The sequence below is a fragment of the Terrapene carolina genome, unplaced genomic scaffold, assembly GCF_002925995.2.
Source record: "Terrapene carolina triunguis isolate 2854851 unplaced genomic scaffold, T_m_triunguis-2.0 Scaffold67, whole genome shotgun sequence".
Taxonomy (NCBI): domain Eukaryota; kingdom Metazoa; phylum Chordata; order Testudines; family Emydidae; genus Terrapene; species Terrapene triunguis.
In genome coordinates this window covers 21,516,448-21,541,916 of record NW_020664418.1, presented here as the reverse complement: position 1 = coordinate 21,541,916, position 25,469 = coordinate 21,516,448, and the positions used below count along the sequence as shown (strand labels likewise).

Below are 25,469 nucleotides of genomic sequence, written 5' to 3'. Positions count from 1 at the left end.
AGGTTTCATGGATCTGGAGAACTGAGGACATGAATAAATTATTGATTTTCCTCTTTGCTTTTTGAAACATCGCTTTTATGCTAGCCTGAAGAGTAGAACTAGAGCTCTGTGAAATGGATACAAGTAAAATGTCTAAGAAGATACACAGGCAGTCTAGATATGTAGGGAATAGATTACAGCAGCATAGTGGTCAGCTTGAAAGTGCAGTGAACTCAAGCTAGTTCCTCGAATGCAGACTGCTCCTCCTCAGTTCTATAGATGATCCCAAAGAATCTAGCCAAGGCTTTGAACTGATTTTTTGAGCCAAGATACTGTGCGTGCATGTATAAATAAATACTGTTGATGATCAGAAATATAGCTATAGCATACACTGAAATTAATGCAGATAAAGGACTGTCTCTCAAGGGCGGGCAATGTGATACAGAGCAATTCCTTCTAAATTGCCATTTCCAATCGGGCACTTAGATCACTACCGACCAACAAAACGATCTTGATCATACTGAAGTGATTAGGAGTTTTTCCATTGACTGCAATAGGGCCAGGATTTCACCCCAAAGGTTATCTGTTACCGTGCTCTTCAGAGACCTAAGGCACCCTTGCCAAACTGTCATGAAAGTTTGCCAGTCCAGTCTCAAAGGCTACATATCTCTCATTACTGTGATGGTGAAAATTAACATTTTACTCACCAGGAAGAGAAAAATATATTAGTTACCCTGATTCACATGAAATTTTTGCAGGGCTGGGCTATTGTATGTGAAATGAACTGGTAGTGTTGGTTAAGTTCTTAGCGGACAAGATGACCATCACAATGATGACACTTGTTGAGAGAGATGGGGAGAGGGGGTGCACCAGGAAGGAATAGTTATGGAGACGGAACTAGCCTCCCATTCCTATAGGTGGCTGCCATTGAGACACATTGGCATAGGAAAACCTTTTGACTATCCTATCTGTACTTTTGAATATAGAGAGAGGCCTTCATTTTCTAGGGCTTTCAATTCAACACCTTTTATAGGCACTAAACTCGCTATTAAGTATTATACTTGAAATGAAAGAGGACATTTCTACATAAAGGTAGAGATTATTCAACTGTAGAAGAGAAAATACTACCAATATAATTCTTCTAATACCTTCTAAACTAAAATAATTTAATAAAACATTATTTTCATTAGTTTATTACATCACCAGCATGAGATTTATTTTTATGAAACAACAAACACTAAAGAACTTAACAGCACAAGTGGAACAATCAAATCTCCCAGCCTCCAGAGAGACAATATATGGAACATAATTACATGCAGTACTCATTTTGCAAATGCTGTTGAGTGGTTTCCAAGTTTAGCTAAACGTGCTCAGGAAATGGAAGTCTGGAACTTAATGATGCTGTATGTTTGACCTCTTTCAGTCTTGATACTTTCTACTTGCCAAACATCATTTCAGCTTATATAAATGTTAAAGATCCTCTATTCCTCTGCAGTGAACTGACTGATCCATGAAGAGATTTTTAGCATCTTAGTGGCCTAGTTTGTACTGAAACTTATTTTAATCATTCAAAAGGATTTTATTCTCTCTGGATAAAGTTTCCAAAGGTTCCTAACATCCACATGAAATCAAGGGTGTCCGTCTTTTATATCTGAAATGCATAGAGGTAATTCAAGGAGAAAACTGGAGGAAGGGTGTTATTTAAAAGAGACGTTTCTCCATGTTTTCTCTATTAACATATCAAGAGAAGTCATAGAATCATAGAATATCAGGGTTGGAAGGGACCTCAGGAGGTCATCTAGTCCAACCCCCTGCTCAAAGCAGGACCAATCCCCAACTAAATCCCCAAATCCCCGCCTCAAGGATTGAACTCACAACCCTGGGTTTAGCAGGCCAATGCTATCTTCTAGCAATTTAAACAGCATCAGCTTCTTAAACATATACTCTTTCTGCCCATACACACAATTGAATACAATTGCGATATCAAATGGTTGATATTTTCTCTCCTTTGTTTTAATGGAGATATTACTTTAAAAATATGTTTAAAAACTGCAGCCCATTATTCAAAACTACCCCATCACTTTGTAGGTTTGGATAAACTGGGACTCAAATCTCAATCATCGCTGCTTGGGGTTTGGTTTTGCAAAGCCAAAATCTAGTCAGAGAAATTTGCATCATCTAAATCAAAAAGACACCTTTGTTTTTGCCCATCTCTGTTTTAAAGATTTATTAAGTTAGCATTTAAAAAGAAACCTCAACAGTGCTCTGTAGTGAGGCGGCCTGGCTCCCAGCCGCCCCAGAGAGCGCCGAGCCCCTCCAGATGCCAAAGTGGGCGGAGCCACTGGAGCCTTCGCCCATCCCCCAATGGTCAAAGCGCAGGACAGGAAGTATAAAAGCCCCACCCTAGGGCTCAGAAGCTGCCTGGCCGCTGGAGAAGCCAGATGCTGGGGGCCTAGCTCCTGCTGGGGAGACTCCTGTAGCCTGTGACCAACCCAAGGACTGGCCATACCAGTCAAGGCCTGATGGCGACCAGACCCCGGAGAAGCTGTTAAGCCTACCGCTCGCTGAGTACCCTGAGGAGCCCATGGTGCTTGATTCCGTGGAGGACACTGACTAGACGCAGGTACTGCTAGAGGGGGAGGTAGGAACTAGCCCGGCGGCAGCTGACCCTAGTCTGGCTGCAGCACACCCAGAGCTGATGTCAGTGTGTTGCGGCCAGGATCCCCACTGTCACAGCAGCAGGCTGCCTGCCGCTGTTAGGGCCCTGGGCTGGGACGCAGTGGAGTGGGTGGGCCTGCGTCCCCCCTGCCACCCCACTCATGGGTGGCAGTCTCCCCCTCGCCCCAGACACTTAGAATCAGGAGCCTGGGTTTTGCTATTGAACTATTTGCTCAGCCCCTGCCTGAGGGCCTGAGCTCCAGACTGTGTGTTGCCCTGCCCTGACCCAGGGCCTGGGCCTGTTATTGAACTATTTTCTCAGCCCCTGCCTGAGGGCCTGAGCCCTTGACTGTTTCCTGCCCCACCAGGCTAATTCCCCGACTCACTGGACCTAAGTAGTGAGGCGGCCCGGCTCCCAGCCGCCCCCGAGAGGGGTGACCCCCAACCGAACCCTTCTACATGCTCCCAACTGCCACCTAAGGTGGCTGCACTTAAAAGCTTCTACTGTCAAAAACCAGTTATCAGTTTGAGAGAGAAATTGTATTCCACTCCGGTTCCTGTGCTGAATGGCTGTTTGCTCCAAGTCCTTCCCATCTCTCCGGTCAGTCTCTTCACCTCAGTCTCTCAATACCTTTCTCCTTCCTCCACCACCCTCCCCCCACCACCTTCCCTTCAATATCCCTTTCCCTTCCTTTGTTGTTCCATTTAGCTTATCCCCACCTAACGTCCCAAAATAAAATAAATAAATCCTGGAATTAACATTACATTGGCCTCCATCACAGTGTTCATGCAGTTTGTGTGTTATACTCTTTCCCTGACCTTTCACCTGTCCTGTCTATTTACACTGTAAGCTCTTGGAGGCATTGTCTACTACTCTGTTTCTACAGTGTCTAGCACATGTTTTCTGTTTGGTCCTTAAGCACTACCATAATTAACAATAATACACCACAGTTTGTGTGATATTTCCTATTCCTACAATGGGGAATATCGTTAGGAGCAATACAACTTTTGAAACGGGAAGAAACTTTTCAAGTCCACCCACTCTTTTACAGTGTCCGTTATTTTTCAAAATACAGTAAGACTTTCTAAGATGAACATACTCTGAAGATGGATTTTTACCTTTATTAAGGCTAGCCTAGGAATCTAAAGTCCATTACTTTGCTTTGGACCCCTAGATCATTACAGGGAAGCACAATTACATCCCCAAAATCAAACAATATTTTCATAGACTTGCCTCCTCCAATATCCAAAGCTACCTAAGGCAAGGTAAATATGACTTTCTTGGGCAGAAGATGGACTTCAGGAAACCCCATGTTCACTTCTTTGTTGATCTTGAAGATTGTCATTGAAGTTAGCAGAACTGGAGGAAAAGGCATAAACAAGAACTGTGTTCTGCATATTATTCTAAGCGTGTCTATTGCAATTGCCTTCAGAAGTTTGCCCATGGCACATTGCTTGGTTAGCCTTCAGCAGCTGGTTGATTCAATCAGATTAAAAAAAGACTTCTCTCTACCCACAGCACATGCAAATTCTCAAATGCTGAGCTCCCATTTCTTATGGATATATCCACGTTCAATCCATCACTGACAGAAAACCTAGCAGAAGTTTGGGACTTCACAATAAAGTCTGGATGAATTCTAGATTTTCTAAAAAAAATTCTGGAAATAGAATGAAAACATTTTCTTGCCAGGGCAATAACTTAAATAAATAAAACATAGCTGTATACCCGAATAAATCCATTTCCATTTTGCAGCCAAAAAAATATCAGATTTTTTTTTTTTTTTTTTTTTTTGCTGAATGCCCAAGAAAGTCTCCTATGATAATGTTCTTTAGTCTCTCAATCTGTGTCTCTTGGTGTGTTTCTGATACCACTAGCCATTCCTGGCCATACTCCTATTTTTCTATGCTACTGTTCCACTTACTAGCTCCCATTTCATTTGCATGTCAGTGGCAGAAGTGTGGGTGGTGGAGGAAACTTCCACTGAGCTTACCTCCTTCCAGTGAGCCACAAATGGTTACAGGTGATTGTGATATTAAAATATTCCGATGAGAAATGTCAACACCGTTAGGAGTAAGAGGGCTCATGTTTCCGCATCATATTCCAACTATTAAGTTATTCTTAATCTTCATTCCCCCCTAAATGAACTATGAGGGAGTACAACAATATTTTTTCTATTTCTCAATGGATCTAACACATGCGGTAAAGCTTATGGTTAAAGAATTAACAGGGAAAGACAAGTCATTTACCACTCCTCCCTCCTCCACCATTTTGAATAATTAGAACTCAAGTAAACAAATTGTCACTTTTTTAACTAGGTCACCAGTTATTATTTTGTTCATTTAATTAAAAGGTTCCAAATATGCTGAATGTGCATATCTAGGCTGAACTCAAAGAATGGAGGAGGGTGAATTTATATTATTAAGCAAATCTCTGAACAAGTGACTGCTTGTCATCAAGCCACAGGACTACTGATGAATCAAATAAGACAAAAAGACATGAAGCAGAACTGTAAAGATAAAGCAAACATTCATCACCCATAAAGAACATTTCTGAACTAAAAGGGAAGTTCATGAGAAGTCAATTCCCTTTGGTACAACCTCTTGAGGTTAGTAACTGTACTGCACATTCACAAGAGAGGCCTCAGTGGTGTTGATGCTTTTGTAAGAAGAGGAATACTCCTCACTAGACAAAACATTTACTCTCCAAACCAATCAAGAACTGTAAATGAGACCACTTGTGGTTATTTAAGATCCCATGGTACTTTTTTGTAAGTACAACTGTTAACCTTGGTGCCATGGGTAAATTCCAATTATATTCTTCCTACCTAATAGTCCTTGTGTATCTTCAACTGGATATAATATTCTTCATCATGCCCTGTCCTAAAAAGTTGTGTAGTGTTGCTGTCTTGAGGACATAGGTGCTGGAACTAGGGGTATGGCACCACCCGCTGACTTGAAGTGGTTCCATCATATACAGGGTTTACAGTTTGGTTCAATTGCTCTCAGCACGCCCCCCCCCTCCCCACCCACCCATACAAATTGTTCCAGCACCCCTGCTTGAAAAACTGGCCTGTGTCAGTGGTGGGTAATGTGATTACTATAGTTTGTACAAGAAAGCAGAAAAACAATCCCACAGTGAATCACATGAGACGAAACAGGCTTAAAAGTATTTTACCCTACTCTTATTAGCATTTTTTACTAAAGCTCTTTAAATCTCACAGTGACTAAAAAGTTAAAGTTGTTCCACTGTTGTGAGTAAATAAGGGAGCATGTAAAAGAATCTTATATACTAGAGGGGAAGAGTGAACAGGTAAACAACCTAGAGATGCTATTTCAGACATGTATTCTACGTGTGAAAAATTTAAAGCTACATATTTATACTTACTGAGAACATGTAGCTATAAAAGTTTTACAGTACAATAGACAGTTATTGTAATAACTAATCCGACAATTAAATCTCAGAATGACAGTGGGACCTAGCCTACAATTATATTAACTTGAAATTAAAAAGACAAAAACCATGTCTCAGTTTCCACCTACATTGTGCAGAGCAGTCTGTGCTATCCGAATATAGCACTCAGTCTTTATCAGTTGCATTTAAAAAAGATGGAGATACACATGTAATAGTACGAAATTAAACAGTCTGAAATTAACTCAAAATTAATAGTAACCAAACTATGAATTTAAAAGTGAGTTGCATGTAGTGACAAGTGACATGCTTAATTATTTGCAAAAACTACTGCCATTTCACTGTAATAAACTAAAATAGCTAAAAAATACATCTGTTAAACTGGACTTTCTACAGTGTAATGTAATCTTATTTCTGCGTTATCAACCTGATTAAAACCTAAATTAATTGCACCAGAAAATTAAAAAAGGAATCATTTTCTTCTGAGCTTTGATTTTTCTATTTTTTGCATAAAGTTTTGGTCAGTTTATTTAAAAGTAGAGGATGGAATTTTCTAAAAACTTAAGAGGCATTTCTAGACATGGGCTAACCTGCTCTGTGTATCCCATGATCTGGATCAGAGTCCTGTGTATAGCTATCAAAACCCAGGCATCCCTCTTTCCTAATTCTACTTTATATAGCCTTTAGGGAGAAGATGCAGAAATGAGAATGGCATGAAATGAGCACATGGAAATCTGACAAGATAAATTATTACACCAAAATGACTTTATTTTGTTTGGAGGAATCTTTTGGCTAACAAAAGTTATTGGTTTAGCAACGCATATTGGAATAATAGATAATTTATCTCCTCTTCTTCAGTTCTGCATATTCCCTAGTGCCACAGTTTTATAAATTCTGTCCATCCAACTCCCTCTGTTCCTTGTGTCTGCAAAATCAGCCAAGAGGCTGATTGGTATATAGAAATACTAATTGGACCACTGAAACTGACCTAACAAAATGCTCTAGTCCAACAACTATGCTTGGAGAAATTAACCCATGTGAATAGTATGACACTAGGAGGGCCATATTTAGAAAACTTTTCAGGTAAAGTTAGGCATCAGGTAACATTTGGGACAGTGGGTTAGAGTTTAACTTGTTCTGTAATGATTTGGCTAATCTCCACTTCACCACCAGTCACAGTACAAAGGTTCCCCAGTCAGGTCTTTGTTACTTTACAGATGGCCTTAGGGTCATGAACTCTCAGCTGAGAGAGGGAACTTTAATTTGGACTACTACTATGCTGATAGTGACCAAGTGTCGCTCTGTAAACTCATCAAAAAGGAGATGATAACCTTTAATTTGTGTTCTTAATAGACTGATGTGTAAGCTGGCCAGCTCTTGCAAAATCACATAAGAGTCTTAGAACGAAGGCCGTACGGTGTGAAAAGTAATTTCCACATACACAAATTTATTAAAATATATGCATAAAAATAAGATACCCTGTAGATCAGAAAATACATAGTTTATAGCAGGGGTTCTCAACCTTTTTCTTGCTGAGGCCCCCTTCAACATGCTATAAAAATACCAGGGACGGGGGGGGGGGGAGGGCACCTCCGGGCTGGGGGGACCTTTGGGCATAGGCATAGTTTTACTTCTATTTGAGGGGGCAAGGTCTGGCGGGGCTTGAGCCTGCTCTGCACAGTGGGGTCCAGGGAGGGGGCGCCACCTCCACGCCTGATTCACTCAGGAGGCCACCCAGCCTGCCTGGGCTGTGGGGGGACACAACCAAAAAATATAAATCAGAGGATGGAGCCAGTTCAAAAAGTTTGATGCAGCCCCCATGTGACAGTGCAAAGTCTGCCTTGAGCCACATGTCCGAGCATCAGGCGCCACAAGCCACAGCAGCAGCGCAGAAAGGTGGCAATATGCCATGTACCATGCCACCCTTACTTCTGCGCTGCTGCTGGTGGCGGCGTTGCCTTCAGAGCTGGGTGCCCGGCCAGCACCCACCAGTATCAGGCCGCCCTGCCAGTGCTTAATTTGTGCCAGGGCTGAGCTCTAGCTTCTGGCATCTCTTTCAATACAAATTAAACATTGGGGGAGGCAGTGGGGCCCAGAGGTGATGGGGGGCAGCCCAGGGAACCTGTGGGGGCCAGGAGTGATGGGGGGGCGCCAAAATACAAGTTTGCCCAGGGTGCCATTTCCCCTAAGGCCAGCCCTGCTCAGGGGGCAGGCAGAGGGTAGCTACGGGCTGTGTGCGGGCGGGGGTGGGGGAGCTCCCAGCTTCAGCGAAGGGGGCACACTGAGGCTCCTGGCTTCAGCCCCCCACTGCTCCTGGTTTGCGGGGGGGGCGGGGAGAGGGAGGTTTGCCAGCTTCAGCCCCACATTGTTCCCAGCTTCGGGGGCTTGGGGAGGGGGGGCGCCAGCTTCAGCCCCGCGCCACTCCCGGTTGGGGTCGGGGGCGCTGGCTTCAGCCACCCTGTGCCACTCCTGGCTTCAGCGCTGGGGACCAGGTTTCAGCCACAGGGCTCCACGGCCCCCCTGAAAGGATTCACAGACCCCCAGGGGGCTCCCGACCCCCGGTTCAGAACTGCTGGTTTATAGCATAAGAATACAAGAGAATGACCTCCGATAAGAGAAATTTGTACAGTGCTTTTAAACAGTCTCTAAACTGCATTAAGTAAAATAATCTCTTCTTATCCATTAGGATTGAGTAAATATTTCTGTTCTATCATGTTCCAGATAGCGTTCTGTTGTATAAGAGTTGATGATTAAGAAGGGAGATGGTCAATGTCACTTTATCAATTGATTCCTAATGACCAGCTCAGCCAACATATCATTGATATAATTGTATAAGTAAAGAACTGCCTAGTCCAAATAGCCTTGTTTCTTTTTGTGCTGCATGACAGGATCAACATTCATGGTATTGGAGTGTACTTGAAATAAAGCGCTTCCGATGTTTTATGCCTTGGTTTTGGTTTGGGCAATTAAATACCTACAAAAGTTACTTAGTTTTTCATTTATTCTTCTGCCATGATTTATATCCCTGCAGTATGTCAGTCTGCCTATATATTAAAAGCAAGTAGTATTTGCCCCAGATTTTAAGGTTTGTTGTTTAAAAAAAGATTTTGAGTCCTATGTAAATTCAATGACTCGGATTTAACAAAAAACTGTAGACAAATTAAGCTGCTTTCATACATATTCACATGATGGGCCCCCATCCCTGGCTGTTTGAAGTATTACTATTGCTACTCAGAGAAGGGGGTGAATAGGGTACAATGGCACCCAGCTCAATGGGGCCCTGCCCTTGGATGGGGCTGCTACTGTAACTAAAATAATTTTTTTAAGATGACTTAAGGCACCTTCGTCCTCTACTCCTCACCCCAGGCTACCTGTCCACCAGACTGTCCCCTGGCATAAATTACATCAGCTTTCATGCTGACCCCAATGGCCCCAAGGAGTTGAACCCACAGCCAGGGCCGGCTCCAGGCACCAGCTTAATAAGCAGGTGCTTGGGGCGGCCGAGGGAGAGGGGCGGCATGTGCAGCAATTCGGGGGCGGCAGGTCCCTCACTCCCTCTAGGAGCGAAGGACCTGCCGCCGAACTGGCGCCCCGGAGGGCGGGGTTTTTTTTTTTTTTCCACAGGGGGGAATCACTAGGGCACAGGGATGCCCCAGCCATTCAAGCAGTAGTGGTAGGTGTGATAAGATCCCTTTATAAGATCCCTTTATAGAACCACTGTAAGATTCCTCTCTGACTGGCAGCACCTCTGATAGTGCTACTTTTGCAATGCAGATTTGTCTAAGCAACTGCAGCTATGGAGAGAATCAGTTTTAATAGCAAGAAGGGCCTGATCCAAAGCCGATTCCAGTCAATGGAAACTTTCCCATGGACACCAATGACCTTTGGATCCAGTCCACAGGGAGCAAAGCGCTGCGCGATTACAGAACAGTACACCTGGTGTGACATGGTTTGAGGCATCTGTAGGTGTACAAGATAGGAATTTTCATTGATTTTATGAACTCCATCTATAACAGTAACCTTCAGTGTGTATTAAATCAATCATTGGCTGACAGGGACCATGTCACATACCACACCTCCTGTTTGGAAGTAGCTACAGGACAATCAAAGAAGTCGTTAACATGGAATGACTTTGCAGGGTGCTCTCATAAAAGACCTTTTTCTTAAAATATGCCCACTTTCTGGTCAGCACTAATCACTTTTAGGGCTTTTGTGTCTTACAAGGACCTCCTTCTGTAAAAGAAATTTCAGGTGTTTTTGTATCACCACAACCTGTTCCCCTGAAACACTTTTGATCACTAGGGCCCTCTACTACTGTTTATGGCAACATGTGCTTTAGAAATACTTGAAGTATAAATATATAATAACCCAGAAATGAGTCTGGCTCATGGGACGTGTCCTTCACCAATCATGAGTTTCAGGGTTCTCCAATGATTTCAACATTAAGAAGAAAAAAATCGAAGTCTTCCTACCATTCCAACATTACAAAAATAAAGTTCACCTTGGTAATATGTTTTAATACTTCAGAGCTATGTTTATTTTCTATTTGTCCATTAATCCAGTCAAATGTCCATAATAACATAAACCTCACTGATGAAACTGTTAATATTTGAAAATAATAAAACACAGAGCAGGTCCACTGCACTCCTTTGCTGAAGAAAATCTTTTATGTATTTAACTGGATTAAAATATTAGTTTAACATCAAGTTATTCCGCTCCCAGCTCTGAAGAAAGCCAAGAGGGCCAGAATGTAGGCAATCAGGAAGAAATAACTTGATATTTAATAACCGATTACATATACTTGAATGGGTTGAAAGTACTTTCCCAAGAAGTAGCCAAGCAACTGAGTATTTCTCTAAGAAAGAATTATTTGTAAATCATGACATTATAAAGAGCTATGATAATGACATTAATAAAGAGCTATGGAGGCAGCTTCCATTAATTTTTAAGAAGTTACATCAAAACAATAATATGCACTTTTCATTTCAAGCTGATCACCAGAGGGAAAAAATATCTACCAACATTCATCCTAACATTTTTTTTAAAACAGTTTTAGAATTAATAGCAACATAAGAACGGCCGTACCGGGTCAGACCAAAGGTCCATCTAGCCCAGTATCCAGTGGTCAATGCCAGGTGCCCCAGAGGGGGTGAACCTAACAGGCAATGATCAAGTGATCTCTCTCCTGCCGTCCATCACCACCCTCTGACAAACAGAGGCTAGGGACACCATTCCTTCCCCATCCTGGCCAATAGCCATTAATGGACTTAACCTCCATGAATTTATCAAGTTCTCTTTTAAATGCTGTTATAGTCGTGCTATAGAAGAAGTGCTCATGAAAAACTTCCTAACTGTAAAGGTGGTTAAGCATGGGAACAAATTACCTAAGGAGGTTGTGGAATCTGAATCATTGGAAGTTTTTAAAGAACAGGTTAGACAAACCTGTCAGGGCCAGTCTAATAAATACTTAGCCCTGCCTCAGTGCAGGGGACTTGACTAGATGACCTATCGAGGTCCCTTCCAGTCCTACATTTCTATTTTTCTGTGACAGAAGTCTTGCTTCAGACCACAGAGCTAGAAGAAGAACATGGGTAAGACTGTGGCTTTAAGCCTAGCCTACCTTTTGCACAGGGGAGTATGAGGAGGAGCTGCGTACTGGGAGGATACACTGTGCCCAGGGCACAGAAATATGGCACAGTTACTGTGGGCACAAACTTGCACCTGCAAAAATGGAGACTTACTTTGACACTTGTCTTAAAGTCTGTCTGCAAATTATACACCTCTACCCCGATATAATGCTGTCCTCGGGAGCCAAAAAAATCTTACCACGTTATAGGTGAAACCGCATTATATTGAACTTGCTTTGATCCGCCGGAGTGCGCAGCCCCGCCCCGCCCCCCCGGAGCACTGCTTTACCGCGTTATATTCGAATTTGTGTTATATCGGGTCATGTTATATCGGGGTAGAGGTGTATATCTTATCTTGGTTCATTAGCATAGACTACTTACTAAGGCTGTCAATTACTCACAGTTAACTCACGCAATTAACTCAAAAAATTAATTGCAATTTAAAAAAATCGAACTTATTAAATATTTTTGCATGGTTTTCTACATTTTCAAATATATTGATTTCAATTACAACACAGAATACAAAGTGTACCGTGCTCACTTTATATTATTACTTTATTACAAATATTTGCACTGTAAAAATGATAAACAAAAGTAGTATTTTTCAAGTCACCTCATACAAATACTGTAATACAATCTCTTTATCGTGAAAGTACAACTTACTAATGTAGATTTTTTTTTTGTTACATAACTGCACTCAAAAACAAAACAATGTAAAACTTTAGAGCCTACAAGTCCACTCAGACCTACTTCTTATTCAGCCAATCACTAAGACAAACAAGTTTGTTTATATTTATGGGAGATAATGCTGTCCGCTTCTTATTTACAATGTCACCTGAAAGTGAGAACAGGCATTCGCATGGCACTTTTGTAGCCGGCACTGCAAGGTATTTACATGCCAGATACACTAAACATTCGTATGCCCCTTCGGCCACTATTCCAGAGGACATGCTTCTATGCTTATGACTCTTGTTAAAAAAATAATGCATTAATTAAATTTGTGGCTGAATTCCTTGGGGGAGAATTGTATGTCTCCTGCTCTGTTTTACCCGCATACTGCCATATACAGGGCTGGCCTTATGGGTGGGCCACCGGGGCAACCGCCCAGGGGCACTATGGTCAAGAGCAGGGATCTCAAACTCAAATCACCATGAGGGCCATATGAGGACTAGTACATTGACCCAAGGGCCGCATCACTGACACCTTTTCATACAAAGATACAAAAGCCCCCCCGGCCCCACCCCCACTCCACCCCTTCCATGAGGCCCCACCCCCTCCCCTGCCTCTTCTCACCCTTCCCCCAACTCCTCCCCCTCCCTGCCCCTATTCCAACCCCTTACCCAAATTCCCACCCTGGCAACACCTCCTCCCTCCTGGAAAGTCCTAAGCACCGCCAAACAGCTGTTTGGTGGTGGGAAGCACTGGGAGGTAGGCGGTAGGCGTGCTCAGTGGGGCGGAGGCAGGGGGTGGGGGGTGAGGGGATCTTGGCTGCCAGTAGAGTCAGTGCCTATGGCAGGCCGCAGGAAATAGGGCAAAGGGGTCACAGTGCAGGGGTTGGAGCATGGGAGGGGGCAGGGGTTAGGGGCAAAAGTGGACAGTGCATGGATTAGGGGCACAGGTGGGAGAGGGTTGGGGTGCAGGCAGGGAGTGCAGGAATTGGGGGTGAAGGGGACAGAGTGCAATGGTTAGGGGCACAGGAAAGGAGGTGCAGGGGTTGGAGAGCCTGGGGAGTCCATGGGGGCCAGGGGCAATGGGGGGCACCACATCCATGAGGGCGACGGGCGCCAAAATACAAGTTCGCCCAGGACACCATTTTCCCTAAGGCCGGCCCTGGCCATATATTTCATATTATAGCAGTCTCAGATGATGACCCAGCATGTTGTTCATTTTAAGTACATTTTCACTGCAGATTTGACAAAATGCAAAGCCGGTACCAATATGAGATTTCTAAAGATAGCTACAGCACTCGACCCAAGGTTTAAGAATTTGAAGTACCATCCAAAATCCGAGAGGGATGAGGTGTGAAGCATGCTTTCAGAAGTCTTAGAAGAGCAACACTCCAATGCGGAAACTACAGAACCCAAACCACCAAAAAGAAAATCAACCTTCTGCTGGTGGCATCTGACTCAGATGATGAAAACGAACATGTGTCGGTCTGCTCTGCTTTGGATCATTATCGAGCAGAACCTGTCATTAGCATGGAAGCATGTCCTCCGGAATGGTGGCCGCAGCATGAAGGGACATATGAATCTTTAGAGCACCTGGCACGTAAATATCTTTCGACGCCAGCTACAACAGTGCCATGCAAATATCTGTTCTCACTTTCACGTGACGTTGTAAACAAGAAGTGGGCAGCATTATCTCCTGCAAATGTAAACAAATTTGTTTGTCTGAGTGATTGGCTGAACAAGAAATAGGACTGAGTGGACTTGTAGGCTCTAAAGTTTTACATTGTTTTATTTTTGAATGCAGTTATTTTTGTACATAATTCTACATTTGTAAGTTCAACTTTCATGATAAACAGATTGCACTACAGTACTTGTAGGAAGTGAATTGAAAATTACTCTTTCTTTTGTTTACTGCACAAATATTGGTAATCAAAAATAAATATAAAGTGAGCACTGTACACTGTGTTCTGTGTTGTAATTGAAATCAATATATTTGAAAATGTAGAAAACATCCAAAAATATTAAAATAAATGGCATTCTATTATTGTTTAACAATGCGATTAATCGCACAATTACTTTCTTTAATCACTTGGCAGCCCTACTATTTACTAATGCATTTGCTAGCCTATTCTTCTGAACATTGATGATAAGTTTTATTGGCAGTCGCCAGAACTTCAGCTGTGCCACCTAAGTGGCAGTATGTGTTTAGCAACAGGGTCTGTCATTATATGCTCATGCAATCGTGGACAATGTGAGATAAATATAAATTAAAGTAATAAAATACTATACAAAGGATATGCACTTCTATAATTGCAGATGTACATCTGTAGCATTTTTCTTTTATTTCCACATGTCATATGATAAAGAAATGATTCTGTTGTAAAGCAAACCTATACGGGAAACAGCATGAAGTTTGCTGTGGAAACCACAGCTGCATTTTCTGATGGCTAACGGACTGGAATCTTAAACTTCATGTTGCATAAGTATAGATATTTTGCATATACTTCCTTATGCTGGCAATATCTATTTGTAATTAGTACATTATACAAACCTTGCTATGGTACCTTGGGACATCAAGATACCTAGAAGAAATTCAGAGCTTGCCATCTTTAAACTAAGGAAGAGTCTAGATAATAAAAAATAAAGATATGGAGTGAACTAAGAATTCTGGGTGATATTCCAAGTCCTAGTACCAGCTCTCAGCACTGAGTGACTATCACCAGTAACCTTGGCCAGGGAGTTTAGGGTAATTTGACCTTTCTAGTAGTTTTAAAATATTTCTTCTACTGAATTTAAATCACTTTTTCCTCTCTCTTCCACCTTCTCTTTCATTTGTTAAAATGTGTGACATAAGTTGCATTTTGCTTACACTTCTGATTAATATTTATTGTAAATAATGTTATATTGGCAAATTTATTGTTACTCCAACACTGAATCACTGCAAATTTGGTAACTTTTCTTGGAAAATAAAAAAAATCTATACCCTGTATCTCTACTTACAGTAAGTAAAACAGTAAAATATTCATTCTCTCTCTCTCTCTCACACACACACACACACACACACACACACACACACGCTCTTGTTATGCTCCTTCTGGAAGGCTAATTAGCACACATCTATGCCTTTAATTAGTAGTCAAATAGACCATAATAAGTCTTCACAACTATTCAATGAGGCTCTATAAACTGGCTTTGAGACCAGCTGGTCATCAGAGATGCCAGGGTCACTGATGTTATTTCTCTCTTTTGCTTACTATACTTCGTTCCTGAATTGCTGTAGATTTCAAAGCATACTTATTCAATTGCAGCTTTCAGCAGATTAGGTAATTTTCTCCTTATACTTTACAGTGAGATTCCTAGGGGCTCAGTTTGCTCCCTTTACTGTTCTGAAAGCGACATGGGCCCTTCAATGTTCCCCCTTATTATAAGCAGAGGGTTGTTCTTCAGCTGCTTCTCATATCTTAGGTTACAAGGGATAGTGTTTGGTTGGCCTTCTCCCTCCAGTTCCAATCCCGATAGAACACATAAAGGTGTTGTGGAACCTATAAGTTAAAATACAAGGCTGCAGATGCTGGATTCAAGTCCCTATTCTATAGTATGAGATTTTGAGACAATCTTTCCTTTATAACTAACTAAACTCTCCTGATTTCTCTATCTTGTAGATTTAGGACTATTGTCAAACCATTGTTTATCTGAATAATAAAGTTTACAGAACTCTGAAATACCATATAGATATTTGGTCAATTACAAAAATAATTAGCTAATCTCATGCATTGAAGCATTTTAGAAATGGCCTAGTAATCATAGATAGTGGTGACAAATTTCACAGAAATTGTTAATAGTAAAAATATCAATTTGCATAGTTTGTCACAGATTAAAATAAAGTTATTACAACTGCAGAAATTTATAGAATTTACAATGATAATGAAAGATTATATAGTACATGCTCTTGTTTATACTAAATTCTAAATAAACCTGGTCAGTCTATGAAACCTGTGCAGCTGTGAGTGCACTCAAAACATTTAGTATGTGATTATATAGTGGTAGAGATCAAGCTCAGAATTCAACTGATGACACAGAAAGATCTGGATTTTTCTTATAATAAACAAGTAATGCCATAGCAGAATGAAAGAAAGACAGATCTATTTCAGAGTTTAACATAACAGGGCTATAGCAATGTCAAAATGCCTCTTGTTTAGACCTCTCAAAAGCTGGGAATTCCAGATCCCCTCATTTTCTGTCCTCCTGGGTTTACCCTTTTAAAAGTGCCTTTCTCTACAGTCTCCTGGTAGAGGGCTCTTTAAATCTGGAAGAGACAACCAGCTGCAGCTTTCAATTGACCTTTTAACATGATACTGCTGCAGGCTGAAACTCCATTCCAGCTAGTAAGCATGTTAGTTCATTTTATATTGTTTTCTCCTACCTCTCCTTCCTCTGATTCCATGAGAGATGGCATGTCCTCACCTTTCCTTAACCAAGGACACAGTAAAGGGCTCAGTTGGGGGTTCATTTTTCCCCTGTTACGTTGTGTTTTGGTTCCAATGTGATAACCTCATCCAATTTATAACAAAAATGACATTAAGGCAATTAATTGATGCAAACAAGACAGTTGCCCTTTTGTACTGAAACTTTCTTTGTTGCTCTGGTATAGACCTTTGTCTTCATGGCAATTCCTCTCTATCACTGAACAACATTAGGGAAATCTATGCTTGGAATTAAAGGAACATTACTCTGTTTCGAGAAGCTTGTTTTATCAAAAAAATTGTGTCATCAGGATATCTGTAACTACACAATTTCCATTTTATGCTCAACAAAACATTGCTAAAATTCATTGTAGGCAAAACAAACACTGTTAAAGGCACTTTTCATGAAAACATTGCAGAGCGCTTTATGAAAAATATAAAAATTTCTAAACAAATAGCTTACAGCCTCCTTAGCTGCAAATCTATGTAGAAAGACTTTACATTTATTAATCAAAATATTGGGAAGGCTCAGTTTTGCCAGAGACTGGATGGAACTAAATTTTGTAGCTTATCTGTCCATGGTGCACACATTCTTACACTGGCAGACTATATGAAAGTTACACACACAAAACTACATTAATAGAATGTTAAATAAAGTCAATTACTCAAAAATTAGGAAATACCTGAATTCAGGTTGCTTGTGCAACCTGAATTCAGCCTTTTCTACATGTGCATTATGATACAGTCTTTAATTACACGAGCAAACATTTTTTCCATAGGATCCCAGCCTCATTCACTGCACAGAATGAACAGCTATGCAATATTTTCTTTTCTTATGTAGCAGAGGCAGGGATAGAATCCAATTCTCCAGGGCAGCATTCAACTGCCTGACCCTTGAGGCAGGAAGAGAAAGGATGGCCTTAATTGCCTGCCTCATTCACTACACACTTTCCAGCTTCTGCAACAAATAAGGCAAGGGTCCTACAGACAACAACTTCCTTCATTATACAACCCTGATTCATCCCCAGAGAAGGCCCCTTGAAGTCAATGGGTCGACAATACTTTACATGAGATGAGGATTAGCACTACTATTCTAGTATGATTTGGTTTCCTGTTCTTACCAGGCCCGTTGCTATGAGTTTCTCCATTATGGTCTCTTGCCTCTTGTTGGGTCAGCCCATTTGTTAACATGCAGTAAGATTGCCACGGATTATGTAACTCAAAAAGCTGAACCCAAAATAGAGCAGCACCAGCGACAGCTCAACTGCTGCGGCAGTTTAACACTCCAGGGGTATGGGTGGCTTTACTAACTTATTTAGCAAACAGAATGTAGGAAGCCCAAATAAAGATTCATTTGATGAGTATCACTATTTCACCCATCAGCTTTCTGTTGCCATCGGCGGTAGGCATGCTGTTAGTTTGTTAATAATTTTAGTCTGTCTTTGGTTCGCTACACTTAATTGTTGTCAACTAGAAAACAAAATTAAATTCTTATTTTCTTTGTGAGGACCTTGTGCTCAACATTTCAAAGCTACTCAAATGACAGATGTTAATTTCTGTTTTGTTTTGGTTGTTGTTTACAGTTACCCCTCGAGAATGAGGCAGGAAAGGCCCACATTTTTTTCCTAATATTTTTACCTCTCTGTCTAGGCTCTTTATAAGGGCAAGATGCTGAGTTCCGGAATTGATTTAGCTTCTGGTTTTGAATCTCAAGCATATTGAATGCCTGGGATGATGGATCGATGACCAGAGCACTGATCTGAAAATGTTTAACTGTCACCAAAAGTAGCACTGTGGATACAATCTCAAACCCTTAGCTCATTTGTTCTTGTAGATCCATCTACCACACTGCTCTACAGGAAGAAGGCTGTAGTTCTGACTGGTACTGAGATTGTTTTAAAATTATCTCACTGTGCCATTCTTCAGGTCACAGCTCTTTTTCGTTTGGGAACATCAGCAAATAGCATATCAAATACAAGACAGTCAGAGCTCAGTTCAGTTTAGATTAAAAGAAAACACGTATTGGAAATTACAAGAAAAGAAAGGAAACAGGAAGAAGAAAAAAAGAAAGTTAATGCTTGGACCCCTTAACCTAGATACTACTTAAGGACCCTAAAATATAACATCATAAATCCAAGTTATAGGGTGTAAGATGACAGTTGTTATACATACCACTGCAGAGATTTGTATGGCATGTGATAGCTTGTCAGAGATGCAGCCCCTTTGGTAATCTCTTCAGAGAAAGTAGGGCCATGAGCCTAAAACTCCAATTCAGACATAGGCTGGTTTTCCTTAGGTTTGAAGGTGATACAAATTTCAGTACATGCCAGAGCGGGATTACACATTCTGTGTCAATGGTGAAGCTGAGCCCATCTTCCTAACTGAATAATCTATCCACTAAATTTAGCCCCTTTCTGCTCATGGCACATCCACCAGCAGACTGTGACTGTCTTACATATGTTATTCAAAGGATTTGGTGACATTTTTGCACTTTTTAAAAACAAAAGTAATGGATTTTTTTAACTTTATGGACAAACAGTTCTCTGCCAGTATTCAATATTTGAGCTATGTTAGATTGCCATGACCAGTCAAATAAGTAACATTGCATTGTTTCTGCTCCTAGACTGGTTGAGTGCATATGCTACATGCTGAGTGTTTTGTCCGTTAACATTTTGTCTGTTTGTGTTTTGTCTGTTAACATACTGTTAATGTTTTTATGATATTCAGCCTAAATTTCACATATAGTTGGACCTAGTTATGGCCCCTGAGGCCATGAACAATTTCTCTATATTAAGTAACCTGCACCCCACTTTTGGCCTTCAAAACAACCCCCACAACCTCTCCAAGCTCATCATAAAAAGCAAGGTCCACACAGAACAGGACACATCAACTCAAAGTGGCACCAGACCCTGACAGAACAACAGTCGCAAAACCCGCAGACACATCTCCACTGCTACAATGATCAACACCCCCCCACAACACAAGATTCACGGCTCCTACATATGCCTATCACAACATGTTTTTCGCCTTCCTCCGCAGCATAGGGCAGGGGTCGCAAGCTGGAAAATCCTCTGCGACTTGAAGTCTTTAGATCACGATCTGGAGACTTCAACAGCAGAGTTAAGGGAAAGTGGGGGGGTCAGCTTTTGTGGCCTGCATCATGCGGGGGGTCAGACTAGATGACCATATTGGTCCCTTCTGACCTTAAAGTCTATGAGTCTATGTGGTGTACCTCATCCAGTGCACTAAATGCCCAACAAAAGTTATGTGGGTGAAACCAGACGAACAATTACTAAGCTCTCAAATGAACTCACACAGGAAAATGATAAAAGACAAAAACACCCAATCACATGTGGGTGAACACTTGTCACAAAGTGATCACTGCATATCTGACAGGTCAGTCCTCATCCTCAAAAGAAACCTGCACAACACTTTCAAAAGACGAGCCTGGGAGCTTAAATTCGTAACTTTCCAAGACTCTAAAAACACGGACTGAACAAAGACACTGGATTTATGGCTGATTACAACTATCTATCACCCACTAACCACCCCTCTTTATGTCCTCTGACTGCACAGGTGCTAACAGGCCACTCTACCTTGAATGGTCCCTTAGAATACGTCCTGGACCTGAAGAACTCTGTCTGGCTCAAAAGCTTGTCTCTCTCACCAACAGAAGTTGGTTCAATAAAAGCTATTACCTCACTCACCTTGTCCCTCTAATATCCTGGGAACTGACATGGCTACACCACCACCCCAGACATGTAAAGGAATAAGCCAGTCTCAGATTTTATATATGCAAAAGTACATGCAGAGGTATTAGTGCTCACAGAATGGCACACATACCTGCATTTGTATGTGCAAAAGGAGTATGTGGGTGCAACTCTGTGGGTGCAAACATCTGCACATGCATTTTTGCAGGTGCAAAACCAGAGACCATAGTTGAAAATTTAGCTTGTTCACAGCATTATAAATTGATGAAGAAAGGAATGTAGCTTTAATGCTTGCTATCATAAGGGAGCCTCATGAATGTCAAAGATGGGGGGTTATGAAGAACCTGACCAGATAATTACTTTTCACCCTCACTGTAAAGTCTTGGTCTCAATCCTCTACCTTATAAAGCTATTAAAACTTAGTTCCGACTTGAGTACAGTGTATTAAGCCTTTATATTCACTTTATTTAACCACATTATGCAAACACTTACAATTATGCTTAAACCCTAAAAAATGGTGCTCTCGGAATCATGCATTCCATCTGATTCCTTTTCACCACTAATATTTCATTCATGACACATTTTATAGTCATACACAAAAATCACTGAAAAAAATGGTGCATCAATAATGTTGTTGTTGAAGAGTTTTTTGGGGGGGAGGTGCAGGAAGGGGTAAGGGTTGTCTTCATTGCACTGTTGTGCCTCCGTCACAGCCTGCTGATCTGCCTGTCCGTCACAGAACTCAATTTACACTCCAGAAACAGCACGTACTGAGTGAGCGCTCAGTGGGGGCTCTGCCTCTCAGAGCGTTCATTGGCCTGCATACAGCACCATTACAACCGGCTCTCCGTAGAGGCTCACAAAAACTTTGGAAAGCAATTTAATGATAATGAAGAGATAAGCAGAAGAAGGGAGGATACAGGCTTTTGGAGTGATCTGAGACCTTTGCATGTTATTATTCACAGTGGGACCTAAACCCAGGGATTAAGTGGGAAGAAATGGTGCACAGGTCGGTCTTCTGAAGTAGTGAACATAAACCATAGTCAACAAGCTGCAAGACTTTCAGTGCAGAGGTCAAAGAATTATCATGGTTTGGTCTGTTTGTGAGGTGCACCAAATTAAAGGGAATTGCACTTGCCAATTCCAGGGGTGAATTTGACTTCAAAATTCAATCTTATCCTAAATTAGTATTAGCTGGTGGCTAAAAGGAAAAAACCACTGATAAACCACTGATATTAAAAGGCCTAAGATAGTTAGTTGTGAATTGAAATTATGGTTTAGACTGATCTGTAAAAAAAACCAATACAAACATTGTCTTACCTCCAAGATAAACAAATGAGACTGCTTTCAAACTGAAACAACAAATCACAACAAACCTACTTGTGGGAGGAACAAATCAAACCTCTCCAGTGAGTCCCCATAAAGCAGGTTTATGCTTTTAAAATTAGATTGGTGACATTTTTATAGCACAGATAATATAGGAAAAAATCTCTGTTTAAAAATTCATTAAGTTTTCAGAGTGGCGATGGCTAGAAATGATCACATACTGGAATTCCGATGGTATGGTATGTTCTCATATCATACTGTGATATCACTGCTTAAACCCAGATTTATAGTTATACCCTTGAAAGTGAAGTTGTATTCATATAAAAAAAGATACATCTTTCTGGAAATTCAGACAATGCAATTACCTGTTTATCTGTATTTAATATCCAGTACATTGAAGGAATATATTTAATTCATATTAAATATTTTTAACTTTCAATACACAAAATCAAGATCTCTGCAAATGGTTTTATTCAGATAGATTCCGTGACATGAGATAACTAAAAGTGACTCAAAATGCAGGGTGCCCAAGCTCTTGGGGTAAGCATTGGGGTTTCTTTATGCAATATCCTGCATCAGGGCTGCAAATCTTGACTAGGCTATGCACTAACTCAATCTTGTTAGCCCTTGGATAGTTAGGCCTGCTCTGTGCTTCAACACTGCAAGGGGCCAGGTCAGTGACAGGTTGGGAAGGTTGTTGCATGCTCCCTTTCACTCCGGTAGTTTGTGTCACCCGTTAGGTGGGACCTTGTTTTTTTGGCTGAAGTTATAATAAAGCTTCAGCCACTTGGCAAAATCTGTTGCTTCCATCCATTATCACTGCCATTTGCCATTTATTTACAGTGATGTCAAACACAGTAAGAGGTTGTCATGAGGAGGCATAAAGAATTTGAGTGACTGAGCAAAAAGCAAAGCACCCCTTGACACAATGGAAAGCTGTCTCCGAAATCCAAAACTCATTACCACAACACCTCTGTATCACCTAGGGCTGGTTAACCTTTCCAGACTCTGGATATAAAGCTCTGTTGCTGTGAGGCTAAATTTCCAAGCTGATCGGTTAAACCCTATTTAAACTCAACTCTTTTTTGTAAAGCTGTAAATGAAACAGCTAACGTTAAGGCAAGGACATACCAGTATGCATTGCCTGAACTGAACAAACTGCTATCCTCGATCTGTACATCACTGTCTGCGATTAATTTGATCTGATGCAGGGAAGGGGAGAGAGAAAGAGAAGGTGTGCACATATTACATCTGGGGGCTGATTGAATGTAGTGCATGTATGTTGCATAGAGAAACATATTCCTAGTCCAAGAGTCCTAGATTCTGGAAGGAAAGAGGCAAAGAGTCCGCACAAGAAGAAAGGAAGTTAAGTGAGACTAAGAATAAATCCGCCCAACCTATTTATTTATTTATTTTGATTTACAATTATATGTCCCCATGCACAGACTCTAAGTCAGAGGTTCTCAAACTTGGGGCACAGGCCCTCTGGGGAGGGCATAGAATGCATTGGGGGGAGTCGTGACATTTTGCCCACAGCAATGAATAACAAAGATGATTCCTCCAGACACATCAGGTCCTCAGATGGTGCTGTGCCTTTGACCCTAGATGGCGCTGTGCATTTTGACGGATTTCTGTTAAGCTTGCATAGTATTATACAAAGTCATTGCCATCCGTATGTCAATTCATTTGCCTCAATATGGTGTGCACATTTAATTGTGAGCATTGACCATAATCTCAGTTTTGCTTTTACTCAGATTACAATGGACCATTGGCTCTGTTCGAATCGACGCCTTACTGTTTTTAATATTTAGTGAGAGTTGCATGTTGATTTTTGTTTTAATCGGTATATGTACTTGGGGGGGGGGCAATAAACTACTACAGACACAAAGAAGGAGGGAGGCACGATCAAGTAAATTGGAGAACCACTGCTCAGTACACGGTCAATTATTTAAAATTACAAAAATCAAACTGCAACATAATCAGCTCACCCCTTCCACCTAGCTGGGGAACATACTAAAACACTAGCACTCCCAGACATCGGCCTACAGCTTAATTTTACTTCAAAGGCCAATTGAAATAATTCGGCCTTACAGCTTGCCCTGAAATTTAGCAAACCCAAGCTAGTTTGGACCGGGGTTGGAGGCCAATTCCTAGCTCTATGGAGACTGCCCTGCCAGGCAGTACATGCTGTATTCTAGTTCACATTTCACTGCTGATGTAGCTTTGTAAAAAATAATATCATATAAGTGAGTTTATTAGCTAGGTCTCGGTACTTTGCACATATATGGGAGCAATCTCATCTCCATGTCCATATTCACAAAGATCCTCAGACACAGCACAACTGGTACGGTTTTTCACTGCACAGGGGCACTAGGTAGACAGAGGAGGGGGAGGCAGGATTAGAGAAGATTGCACAGGGGTCTGCCTGGGGGCTCCATGCACTTAACAGAGTAGGGCTTGGGGAGGCAGGACCAAGATGGGGGAGGAGTGGAACAAACGTGCAGCCAGTGAATCGCTAATGAGCAGAGTTCAGGAGCAACTGTGGCATAAGGGTTGTTGTGGTGCCCACTCTGGGACTTGGGGAAGGAATCCTTCTCTCCAGTGGCACCCCCCCTTGCACTACACCTGCTGACTCAGGGTTGGCATGGGGAGAATATTGTCCTATATTACCTTTCACCAGAGGACTGCAAAGTGCTTTACAGTTAATTGACCCCCCCCCCCGCCCAATAGGTATTACTAAGTCCATTTTCAATATGGGTAAATTGAGGCACAGAAGTTAAATTGACTCGCCTGAGGTAATACAGCAACCCAGTAGCAGAGTTAAGCACAGAACCCAAGACACCTACCTCTGCAGCTTCTTCAGAGTCACTGAAAAACCTTTCCTGTCTTGAACTCTAAAACATACAGGTGGAAAAATCTCTTCAGATCTCCTCTCCCCCCACCACACACACACACACCATATTCATTAATGCGTTCCAGAAACGGAGTATGGGATGGGGGGAACAGAGTAGCCATAGATACTCACTTTTCCAGTTGTTTCCAACAGTAATAATGTTTTCAGATTTATGTTGTCACATTGCTTAGCATCAGGCTCCCAGAAGCTGCAGAAATAGTTCCAGTCCTGTCTACCCTGTAAACTAGATAACAACAAGAAAGTATTGGAACAGTTGCCTTTCCTTCAATCAATTAAAGGGCACATATAAGGGAAGAGAGACATTGCTATAAAATTATCTGCAACTTCATTACTAACCAGGCTACTGTAGCTCTGCTGTGCTGTATTGGTAGAAACAGCTTCCAGTTAAAAATATTTGCAAATGCACAAACAAAATTATTGAAGTCAAATAACTTGCATTTTTATATATTTTTCAGGAATTTTTTTTTAATAACATAAATTAGTAAATAATACAAGGTTCTTGATTTTCTTGGCACGGAGAGATCCAAATTTAAATTGTGTGCATGGTTTTTTACAAGGTGGAAAAAGCAGAGATCTGAATCAATCCCCCAAAATAGACCTTGGGCTACATGACAAATCTATACACCTGTGTTGAACCACCATACAAAGCAGCAGGGCTCATATAGCAAGAAAATGTCTTGGGAGAAAGCCTTAAATTGTATTTTCACAGAGATAA

The 25,469-nt window shown here is 41.4% G+C and overlaps 1 long non-coding RNA gene across 1 annotated transcript in view; it reads right to left on the bottom strand.

Annotated features, from left to right (window-relative positions):
- LOC115271169 overlaps window positions 1–24,966 on the bottom strand; it is a 64,548-nt gene extending 39,582 nt beyond the window's left edge. Inside the window, exon 1 of the long non-coding RNA XR_003899771.1 lies at window positions 24,866–24,966. This is a non-coding gene — a long non-coding RNA (uncharacterized LOC115271169). The remainder of the gene's footprint in view (window positions 1–24,865) is intronic.
- Between the last annotated feature and the right edge of the window lie 503 nt (window positions 24,967–25,469).